Source organism: Oryx dammah, unplaced genomic scaffold (assembly GCF_014754425.2).
Source record: "Oryx dammah isolate SB20612 unplaced genomic scaffold, SCBI_Odam_1.1 HiC_scaffold_10, whole genome shotgun sequence".
NCBI classification, from domain to species: domain Eukaryota; kingdom Metazoa; phylum Chordata; class Mammalia; order Artiodactyla; family Bovidae; genus Oryx; species Oryx dammah.
In genome coordinates this window covers 79,076,433-79,087,417 of record NW_024070194.1, presented here as the reverse complement: position 1 = coordinate 79,087,417, position 10,985 = coordinate 79,076,433, and the positions used below count along the sequence as shown (strand labels likewise).

Genomic DNA, 10,985 nt, shown 5'->3' with positions numbered 1-10,985 from the left:
GAGGTCCTTCGCCGCCATGATTGTTTTGGGCCCTCGTTGGAAGCCGCGAGACCTTGCAAGGAGGACATTTTTCTTTTTGGAAGATCCCACGCCCTCTTCCGGCCGTTAGCTTCGTGTTCGCCGCCATCTTAAGTCCTGGTTGTGGCTTCAAGCGGGCCGTGAAGCAACCCAGGCCATCTTGTGTTTGGGCGGCAGCGGGGCTTCTCTGCGCGCCCGGGAAGCGGGAAGGAGGTCGGCACCCGAACACCCGAGCTTCCAAAGGCTGGCTTGTGAGCCTCTGGCCGCCTTTCTAGTCTGAGTTTGCACAGCCAGGTACCCTGGACAGTAACTAAACAAAAGCCCGACCCCAAACCCTGCCACCATCGTAGGTAAGAACTTGGAAATGCTGGGAACCTAAGATGTTCCTTCCCTTGAACTCCGCTGTGAGCCCAGCTCCTTTCCCGCTTCGGTTATTTCCTTTGATTAGTGAACCTTTCTTAAATCCTTATCCCTGTGCTTCCTCCTCTCTGTTGTTTTAAACAGAAGGGTGCCGGAAGCCTGGGCTTGGCAGTGGAAGTTTGGGGAAATTGTAATTATTTGGACGAAATGGAGTACAGTGACCGGGCCAGGTATTTATATCAAACATCTACATGTATGGAGAAGGCAATGGCACCCCACTCCAGTCCTCTTGCCTGGAAAATCCCATGGAGGAGCCTGGTGGGCTGCAGTCCATGGGGTCACGAAGAGTCGGACACGACAGAGCGTCTTCACTTTCACTTTTCACTTTCATGCATTGGAGAAGGCAATGGCAACCCACTCCGGTGTTCTTGCCTGGAGAATCCCAGGGACGGGGGAGCCTGGTGGGCTACCGTCTATGGGGTCGCAGAGAGTCGGACACGACTGAAGCGACTTAGCAGCAGCAGCAGCAGGAGATACCCCTTCCCAGACAGTTTTTGGTTTGTGACATAAATACAGATTGTGTTTGTATAGACATTCATTCATTTATTCAGTACATTTGTTGAGTACCTGGTGTGTACTAGGTTGTAAGGATTCTGTAGTAAATGAAAACCACTATTTCATGGAGTTTCCGTTTTGTCACCTTGAGAGCTACTAGGTTGGGCAAGTAACGGTGTTTTCTGGTTCTTAGACCTGCTATAATATACAAACAAGTATTCGCTTGCTCCTTCGCCTATCTTCCCCTGCTCCTTTTTCCTCCTGGGCTAGGAATAAATCATACTGACACTTTATCTCTTGGATCCTGGACTTGACTGCATTTGTAGACGAACTGGTTAATTTTACAATCAATATTCAAGGTAGTTAAGGCCTTGCTGCTCCAATTGTGAACTGTGTATCAGCTGCTTGAGCATCAGCTGGGAGCTTGTTAGAAACGCCATTGACTCCGTCCACAGGCCACTGAGTCAGAATCTGCCCTGAGAAGCACACCTTAAGTTCATACAGCACTGACTGAGGGCACGGACTAAAGACAAAGACTTTCTCGTTACTACTTGTGCTTCTGAAACAATATATGGTCAGTATAGTCCACGCTTTAAATGCAGTGGACATGTGGTTTTATATCCATCAGTTTAATGTCAAGATGCCAATTTAGCATTCTAAAAAGTTGAGAATTTGTCAGCCCTATATATTGTTATGTAACATTTGCTATGAAACACCTTTTGTCCTATGTGCATATTTTATTTTTAATTCATTTGAAGTTGAACTCAAAATTCTGTATGTTTTCAGTAGTTCAATATCAACTTGGAAAACCTTGGAGCATAGTTTACCAAAGCTTTTTTGGCACCTTGCATTCTGTCATTTTAAAATAACAAATCTAAATCTAATTTATTCAGGGGTTCTCAGCTTTGGCTGTTTATGAAAAAATCACTTGGGGTGCTTAAAAATAAACAACCACCCAGACCAGTATCAGTAGAGTGTGAGATCCTGTGGATGGAATTTAAGGAAGTTAAGGTATTTGAGAAATAACAGATGAGTTTTATATTTTTTGTGTTGCTGTTTGTTAGATTTTTCTCCCTTGTAGATTTACTTAAAATAATTATGAAGAGAGTTGGACTGGAAATGTGGTGAACTAGCTGCTTAGTGACCCATCAGCTTGCTGTTTATTGTGTGTCCTAAGCAAGTTATCCAGTCTTTCTGTCTTTCCTCCGTCCATCTAAATATTAATTGGGAAAAGAATGAAGGTCCTGTTATGTTTTATTTAGTCTCTTGTGTATGTTACCAAATGTAGTGGATATTTATATTCTGTGCATGTGAGGAAGAGAAGTATTCTGCAAGTGCAATATTCATTGCTTCTGATTTTCCCATACTGTATCTTGTATATGCTGGTAAGCAAAATGGGTCTGGAAATGAACTCCAGAGCCAGACTCTCTGGGTTCAAATCCTAGCTCCTCCAGCTACCAGCTTAAACTGATTGCTTAGCCCTTTTGTGCTTCAGTCTATTGTTTAGGCGCTAAGGGGTGTCTGACTCTTGCTTACCACGTGGACGGTAGCCTGCAATGTTGTCCATGGGGTTTCCCAGCAAGAATACTGGAGCAGTTTGCCATTTCCTTCTTTAGGGGATCTTCCCGACTCAGGGATCAAACCTGAGTCTCCTAAATTGGCAGGCAGATTCTTTACCACTGTGCCACTTGGGAAGCCCTATACCTAAGTTGCTTCATCTCAAAAATAGGATTACTATGAGGGTCAGATAAGTTAATACAAGAGAAGTGTTGAAAACAGTGCTTGGCACATAGTCACAGCTATGTAAGTGTTAATTAGGTATTATTCTATTTAAGTCTTAGGATTATTAAAGTTTTGTTCATACATTCAAATCACTAAGGGGGAAAGGTAGGGTAGTTCCATGACTTTTTAGGCCACGAATCCATTTGGGAAAGAGGGTGATTTAAATACAGTATGCCAAGCCAGGAAGATGTGTGAGTGAGAAGTTTTTTTTAATGATCTTTTTCTTTTCTCTGAATAGCTTTATGGAGGTATGATTGTCCTACAGTAAATAGCACAAACTTAAAGTACACCGTTTGATGGTGATTTACATGCATAGACCAATGAAATCAACACTTGAGTCAAGACAGTGAATGTACTCATCACCTCCCAAAAGTTTTCTCTTGTCCTTTTGTAAACCCTCTGGGCTCTTCTAGACAACTGCTGATCTGTTTTCTGTCACTCTTGCATTTCCCAGGATTTTATCTAAATGGAATCTTCATGTATGTGCTGTCTTGGGGGGTGGGGTAGTCTGGTTTTTTTCACTCACTATGATTGAGAGCCATCCTTGGTGCAAGTATCAGTGCTTCATTCCTTTGTAATTGCTATATTCAGCAATTTGTTAGGCTAATTTGTTTGCACATTTGCTAATTGAAGGGCATTTGAGTTGTTTTTATTTTCATAGTGGTCATTTTCACATTAGAAAAAAAAAGTAATTATTTGGTGGCCAAGCCTTCCACATACAGAGAACCTAGGAGGCGCCAGTGGTAGACTGCGTTTGTTTGGGACTTTGTCTTTGACATTGTTTAGTTTATGCATTCACGTTTTCTGAATGAAACATTATAGTTTTTTAAATGCCAAACATGTCACATATATCTCTTTTATTGAGATATAATTTATATATAACATAATAGTTTCATATGTACAACACAATTCTTTGATAGATGTATATATAATTAAACAACTCAGGGGGTTAGGGGTGCTGACCCTCTGCGCTGTTGAAAATCTGCATATAACTTTACAGTGACAAGCGCACAACTCAGCCCCCATCTGAGATTCCACATCTTTGAATTCAACCAGCTGTGGATCATGTGATACTGTAGTATGTATTTATTGGGAAAAATCCAAGTGAAGTGCATTCTTAGTTCAGACCTTATTGTTCAAGGGTTATCTGTATAATACAATTTTATTAACTGGTCACCATGTGGTACATTCCCAGGGCTTGCTTATTTCATAACTGGAAGTTTGTACCTTTTGACTCTCTTCACCCATTTCACCGTCCCCTACCATCCCTTCCTCAACACCCCGCCCCCCGCCCCTGCCCCACCAACGACCACCAATATTTTCTCTGTATCTGAGTTTGGTGTTTGTTTTGTTTTAGATTTCACAGAAAAGTGGATCATATTATATTTGTCTTCCACTGTCTTATTAGAAGAATGCCCATTCATGTTGTCGCAAAGAGCAGGATTTCCTTTCTTCATGACTGAATAGCATTCCATTATATATATGCACACACGGTAATTTCTTTCTCCATTCATCTATCATGGACACTTAGGATGTCTCCCCTGTCTGGGCTATTGTGGTTAATGCTTCAGTGAACATGGAGGTGCAGGTTACCTTTTCAAGTTTGTGTTTTTCTTTTCTTCAGATAAATACTGTGAAGTGGAATTGCCACATCATATGGTAGTTATATTTTTAATTTTTTGAGGAACCTCCATACTGTTTTCTATGGTGGCTAACCAATTTAAATTCCCATCTACAGGACACAAGGGCCCCCCTTTTTCCACATCCTCACCAATACTCCAGTTCAGTTGCTCAGTTGTGTACGACTCTGCGACCCCTTTGACTGCAGCACACCAGGCTTCCCTGTCTGTCACCAACTCTCGGAGCTTGCTCAAACTCATGTCCATCGAGTCAGTGTGTTGTCCCCTTCTCTTCCTGCCTTCAGTCTTTCCCAGCATCAGGGTCTTTTCCAGTGAGTCAGTTCTTCACATCAGGTGGCCAAAGTATTGGCCATCACCAACACTTATTTATTGTCTCTTTGATGACAGCTATTCTGACAAGTGTGAGATGACATCTCATTGTGATTTTGAGTTGCTTTTCTCTAGCGATTTGGAGGTGCTGAGTAGGCTGTCTGTGGTCATGTAAAAAGGTAGGATTTGAACGCATGTCAATTTTACTAGAACTCGAGACCATGACTGCCTTGTGGGTCAGTGCCTGTTTCTGACAAAGTATTAAATAAAAATTAGATGCTGTTTTTTAGTGAAGCAAACACACAGGGCCAGGTGGGGATTTTCTGTGGGCCCCACAGGAAAGGGAGGCCCAGAACTTGGGTTAGATGACCACGTTAAGGGAATAGAGTGAACTGTGGACTTAATCTTGGTGGGAGATTTCAGTATATGACCTACATTTAAAGAAAAAGAAAAGGAAAAAAAAATCCTAATTTTTTTTTTTGGTCACTTGCTTTATTTTCCTGTTGTTTCTGTTTGTTTTTTGTTTTTGTTCTCAAGTTCACGTTGGCATTCAGAATTATCATATGAATAATAGGAAAAGCTGATTCACTACTTTTTTACATTGTAATTACCTTTTCAAATTTTATCAAAGTTGTCAGCAAGATCGTTACTCATCATTTTTCCTTGGTGTTTTGTTAAAGTTTGTGATTCCTTCTTCATATTGTCCTTTTATGTGTGTGTGATAAAATTAGATTGGGGGAGTAGGGGCAACAGATTATGAAATGATTTCTCATTCCTGAATTACAGTTGTTCCTTCATAAATTCTAGGGCCTTTGTTGTTTTAAGACAAAAGAAGAGAGCTTATTCTTGGTAGAGTTTGAATTCTGGAGATTAGAAGCCTAAAGCTAATTTCTGGTCTTTTAAATCTGGAGTAGGTGCTTTGGCTTGTGATGCAGACCAGCAGTGCTAGATGGAAGACAAATGTGAATTTCAGAGTGCCTTGGATTTTCCCACAGAATAATCTAGAAGGTCACAAACTTTAGACTTTATCTCTGCTTTGTATTTAAATGACAGGACAGTTGTGATATTGTTTCATCTACTTCCATTCCCTCCCCAAATTAATTTTCTTAAGGATTTTAGGATCTTTCCCTCTCCACTAAAAACACAGATGTTTACATACTTTTGGTGAGGTCAGACACTATTGAAGACTTTTTGTGAAAGAATGCCTGTTTTCAGGTCAGAGAAAATGGGCTCAAAAATGCAGGGTAGAGGATGAGATGCTGTTTGTAAGACATATACTTTAACTTCTCAGTATGTTTATAAAAATTATATGCTTTGAGATATTTGGAAAATTGATCTTTTTGGAGCTTGTTCTGAACTTCTTAAAAACAGTGTGTAAAGTAAAAATTCCACTGTATGTAGACTCGAATTGGCATCTCTGATAAAGCTTTTTAACATTTATGCTTTAAGCCCCAGGCCCTGAGCTTGCTGCTCCCTCCTGAAAGTAATGCTAGGAGCCTAGGAAGTAATTTTTTAAGGTGTGTGTTTGCTTTTTAACTGTGTGTGTGCACATTTATCTTTTAATGATCAGTAAAACAAGTCCAGAAAAACCTAAATATATTTGCGGATTAATTGATGTAGAGGCTAATAATACTTTTTTCATTCAGATGAATGTAAGGATGTCAGTATTTTAAGGACAAAAACAGAAGTCACTGAAAACCTCACATTTATGACCTAAACTTCAACCAGGTATCTCCCTTAATGTTCAATACAAAACACTTCCATCTTTTCTTTACCTTTATATGCATCTCAGCTCTCTCAACTTTGGCTGCATGATATATGTAACTTACGTGTTATTTGTGTATTGAAATAGGACCAGAGTACCTTGACCTCGTGTTTAGAGGGTTTAATATGGAACTTGGGATTTGGAGACAGTAAAGATGTATTAGATTAATAGGTATAAATCTAAAGCAGTAACACAGTTCGGTAGCCACTGATTTCAGTAACATCAGCAGACTCCAGTTAGCAGGCTTGACACTTAGCTTTGCCCTGCTCCAGGTTATCAGAGGGAATAAGAATGGCCCCTGTCCTCAGGAAGCTCTGGTCACAGGGAGGGGAGGGACTGAGGAGCAGAGTTAAGTGAGTGGAGGGGGTGTGGAAGGGGGATCCCTAGAGGGCTCCCCGGGAGCAGGCGGCAGCTCAGTTGGGTTTCCGAGGATAACGCGATCTTAGGAAGAGAGGACCTTCTCTAGTGTGACACGCATATGCACGCATATGTGCTGGCGGGATGTGCTGGCCCTGCGTGTTCAAGGTCACATGCCCGAGTTGGCTGTGGAGGCCTCGGAACTGTGCCGGTGCCTGAGCTGGGGGTGGCGGGGCTCATACCTGCTCCGGTTCCTGGCGTGACGGTTTCGAGGCTGGAGAGTGCCAGGATGGAGACCGGAGCTTCTAGGAGAGGCCCGGGCCCTTGAGGACGACCAGCTCTTTGGGGTCTGAGACCGCCTGGCACCCCGCCTGTGGTTTTCCCTCCTTGGGGAGGCAGACGGCCGTCTGCGGCTTCCTCTGTCCTGTCCAGGCGCTGAGAGCCGAGAGCGCGGTGTGTGCTGCCCCCGGGCCCCCTGGCAAACGGCCTTTCGGTGTTTAGACTTCAGCCTCCTGGGGTTTCATAAAAGGGCAGTGAAGGCCTTGCCCCTCACCGCCCCAGGGTGGTCGTCAAGGCAGCAGTAATGCAAGGGGTCAGTCAGAGACGCCCACCGGCTCCGCCGCCTCCGCCGCCTCGCCAGACTCGGGGAGGCTGGGCAGGCAGGCTGCTGCGTGCTGGCACCTCTGCTGCCCGTCCCTTCTGTGGGCCTGCTCTGTTAACAATAGGCATCCTTTGCTTTCTGCGCTTCTGACACACACCTTCTCTCAGCTTGTGGTTCCACCACACCCCGCTCCCCAACTGAAGTTTAATTTTTTTTGTTTTGAAATAATTATAGATTTGCCCAGAATTGGCATAAAAGTACACGGAGTCCCCCGTACCCATCACCCAGCTTCCTCCAGGGGTGACATCTTTTGTGACTAGATAAAACCAGAAGGCTGACGTTGGTACAACCTCCAGAGCTTATGAGATGGAAGCAGTTTACATGCATTTGTGTAGTTGTTTTTATCACGTGTTTCTGTTCCTGTAACCAGCACCACAAGCACAGTGTAGAATTCCATTGCCAGAGCTTCCTTCTGCAACTTCCCCATTCCTAACCCCTGGCAACCCCGAATGTGGTCTTCACTTCTATAATTTTGTTGTCTGAAGAATGTTATATAAGTGGGATCATACATTCTATAACCTTTTCAGATTGTCTTTTTCCCTCTAGGATCATCCCCTTGAGATGACCCAGCCAAGCTGTCATGTGTCAGCGCTTCAGTTATGGTTGCTGGGTGATGTCCCATGGCACAGATAGCCAGGTCTGTTTAACCACTCGCCCACTGAAGGACACCTGGGCTGTTTCCAGTTTTTGGCTGTTATGAATAAAGTCATTATGAACATTTGGCTACAAATTTTTATATGAGCCTAGGTTTTCATTTTTCTGGGGGTGAATTAGCAGGAGTGCAAAGTTTAGGTTCTGTGGTAAGTACATGGTTAGTTTTGTAAGAAGCTGTCAACAATCTCTTTTCTAGAGTGGCTCCGTGATCTTTACAGTCCTACCAGTAGTGTAGGAGAGATGCCTGTTCTCTGCATCTCCACCAGCATTTGGTGTTATCTATGTTTTAAAAAATTTATGTTATCTCTTTTTTATTAGCCATTCTTGTAGGTATGTAGTGATGGCTCATGACGTTGAGTGCTTTTTTAATTGAAATATAGTCAGTGTATACTGTTACGTATAGTCAAGCCAACAAAGGTCTGTGTAGTCAAGGCTACGGTCTTGCCAGTGGTCACGTACGGTTGTGAGAGCTGGACGACAAAAAAGGCAAGGCGCCAAAGAATTGATGCCTTCAAACTGTGGTGCTGGAGAAGACTCCTGAAAGTCCGCTGGACGGCAAGGAGATCAAACCAGTCCATCTTAAGGGAGATCCACCCTGAATCCATGTTGGAAGGACTGATGCGGGAGCTCCAGTACAGTTGGCATATTGGAAAAGTCCCTGATGCTGGGAAAGATTGAAGGCAAAGGAGAAGAGGGGGCCAGAGGGTGAGATGGCTGGATGGCACAATGGATGTGAACTTGGGCAAATTTCAGGAGATGGTAAAGGACAGGGAGGCCTGGCGTGCTGAAGTCCACGGGGTCACAAAGAGTCAGACACGACTGGATGACTGAATATTAGTACTGTATAAACGAGTCCTCATTCGCATACAGCATGAAGTGACTCGAGCGTCTTTCATTCTTATTTACCATGTTTGTGGTCTGCTGACATACCTGGTAATGTCCTTTGCCCACTTTTTGACTGGATTGGTTTTATTTTTTTACCATTGAGTTCTGAGAGTTCTTTATATGTTCTAGTTTATAAGTTGTTTACTGGTTATGTGGATTGCAAATATTTTATTCCAGTCTGTAGAGAAGTTTTAATCTTAATACTGCCAAATTTACCATTCTTTTTCTTTTTGGGTTATTCTTCTTGTGTCTAGTTTAAAAATACCCTCCTTTCTCAGAGCTCATGAAAAACATTTTCTGAAAGCTGCTAACTTTTCACGTTTGAGTTTGTAGCTCATCTGTAGTTGATTTTTATGTACTGTGTGAAGTAATGGTCCAGTTTTCTTTTTTTCCAAGTAGACAAACAGTTGTTGGACCGCAGTTTGTTACATGAATAGTCTCCTTATCTCCCACTGATGGGCAGCACTGCTCCCATCACCCGTTTCCATGAGCCCAGGGGCTTGTTTCTGGTCTCTGGAGTCTGTTCCTTCAGCCTTTCCCCTTTGCTTTCCCATTTGTTTGTTTCTCCTTTGCCAGCGCGTTATTTGATTTACTCTGGCAAATTTAATGTGGTAGTTTTGCAGTATCTGGTAAGACCGACTCCCTTCATTGTTTTTCTTTTTTTGTTTGTTTTCCTTCTCTCATGTATATTAGTCCTTTTTGTTCTTCTTCAGATTCCCTGTTCAGGATTGTGGCTGGGATTGCATTAAGTTTGAAGAACAATGTGATGAGGTCTGGCATGTGTCTTATTAAATTCATCTCTAGATATTTTAAATCTGTGGAATTCTAGTATGATGATTATTTTCAGAAATCTACATCTTTTGCTTGTTTTAAAGAAATTGCTTTTAAGATTCATCAGTAAGCATGTTTGCTATTTTTTTTTTTTTTGTAGATGCTTTTTTCACATTAACTTGTTTCTGTTCTGAGATTTCTAGTGTTTTCCTTTTTTTTTTTTTTTTCTATTTCTATTAAAATGATCATGTGCTTTTATCCTGCTTTAGTTTTTAAGTATGGTAATTGTTCTAGTATTAAACTGACCTTGCACTCCTTGGATAAACCTCACTTGACTCTGAAGTATTTTTTAAATATATTGCTTCTGTTTGTTTAGGATTCTCGCGTCTAAGTTCAGGCATAGAACTGGCTGTGATTTTCCCTTTCATAGTCTGCCCTTGCCCAGTTTCACTCTCTGGGCTTCATAGGGTGAGTTGCATGGTGGGAGGGGCTCCCTTTCACCCTCTTCTCTGGAATCATGTGTACATTTTGGCAGTATTTGTTCCTGGAAGAGCTGCTGGATTTTGGATCACAGAGGTTTAGAGATGGAAGAGACCTTAGAGGTCAGCCTGTCCAACAGCATTGTTCTCCTGAGGCAGAAAGAATTAAATGCTGAGGCTCCAGCCCAGAAGGCCTGGTCCACCATCTCAGGACTCAGCAGCCTCATCATTGTAGAAGCCCTAATCCTGACGTAAAGCTAACAGCCATTTCATTACCTGAGACAGAGGGCACAAAGCCTTCACATCAGAGTCCACACAAATTCCTAGGGAGACTTGAGAATCGTCCCATCAGTATGACAAACCGGTCCCCTGGGTTTCTAGCGTCATCTGATTAAGTCAAAGAACCGAGAGGGCAGAGCGAGCCTAGGGCAGCAGTCGTGGAGAGCTGCGGGGAACAGGCAGAGGCTTCCCTGGCTCCACGGTGAGCAGCTCTGTGTGGGAACAGCTCAGCACGCCATTAATGTATGTATTGCCCTCTGTGATGACAGGCGATAATTTTCACCTGGAATATCAAAGAAATATTCATTCTGTGGTGCTTTTTATGAAAGTCAATGAAGATTCCGTGTATTTTGGGGAAAATTTCCCAGAAACAGCAAACGTAAAATAGTGTCAGCTCCTGCTTCAGGAATCTTTCTTCACCCAGCAGACTTTGTTGAGCACCTTCTAGCTTTGATAACCTGCTCTTTCCA

The 10,985-nt window shown here is 42.7% G+C and overlaps 1 protein-coding gene across 1 annotated transcript in view; it reads left to right on the top strand.

The window, feature by feature from the left end:
• Positions 1 to 73: 73 nt before the first annotated feature.
• LOC120869183 (SLX4 interacting protein) overlaps positions 74 to 10,985 on the top strand; it is a 205,425-nt gene continuing 194,513 nt past the window's right edge. The window contains exon 1 of the mRNA XM_040248303.1: positions 74 to 1,507. The gene's annotated coding sequence lies outside the window, so the exon portion shown is untranslated. The remainder of the gene's footprint in view (positions 1,508 to 10,985) is intronic.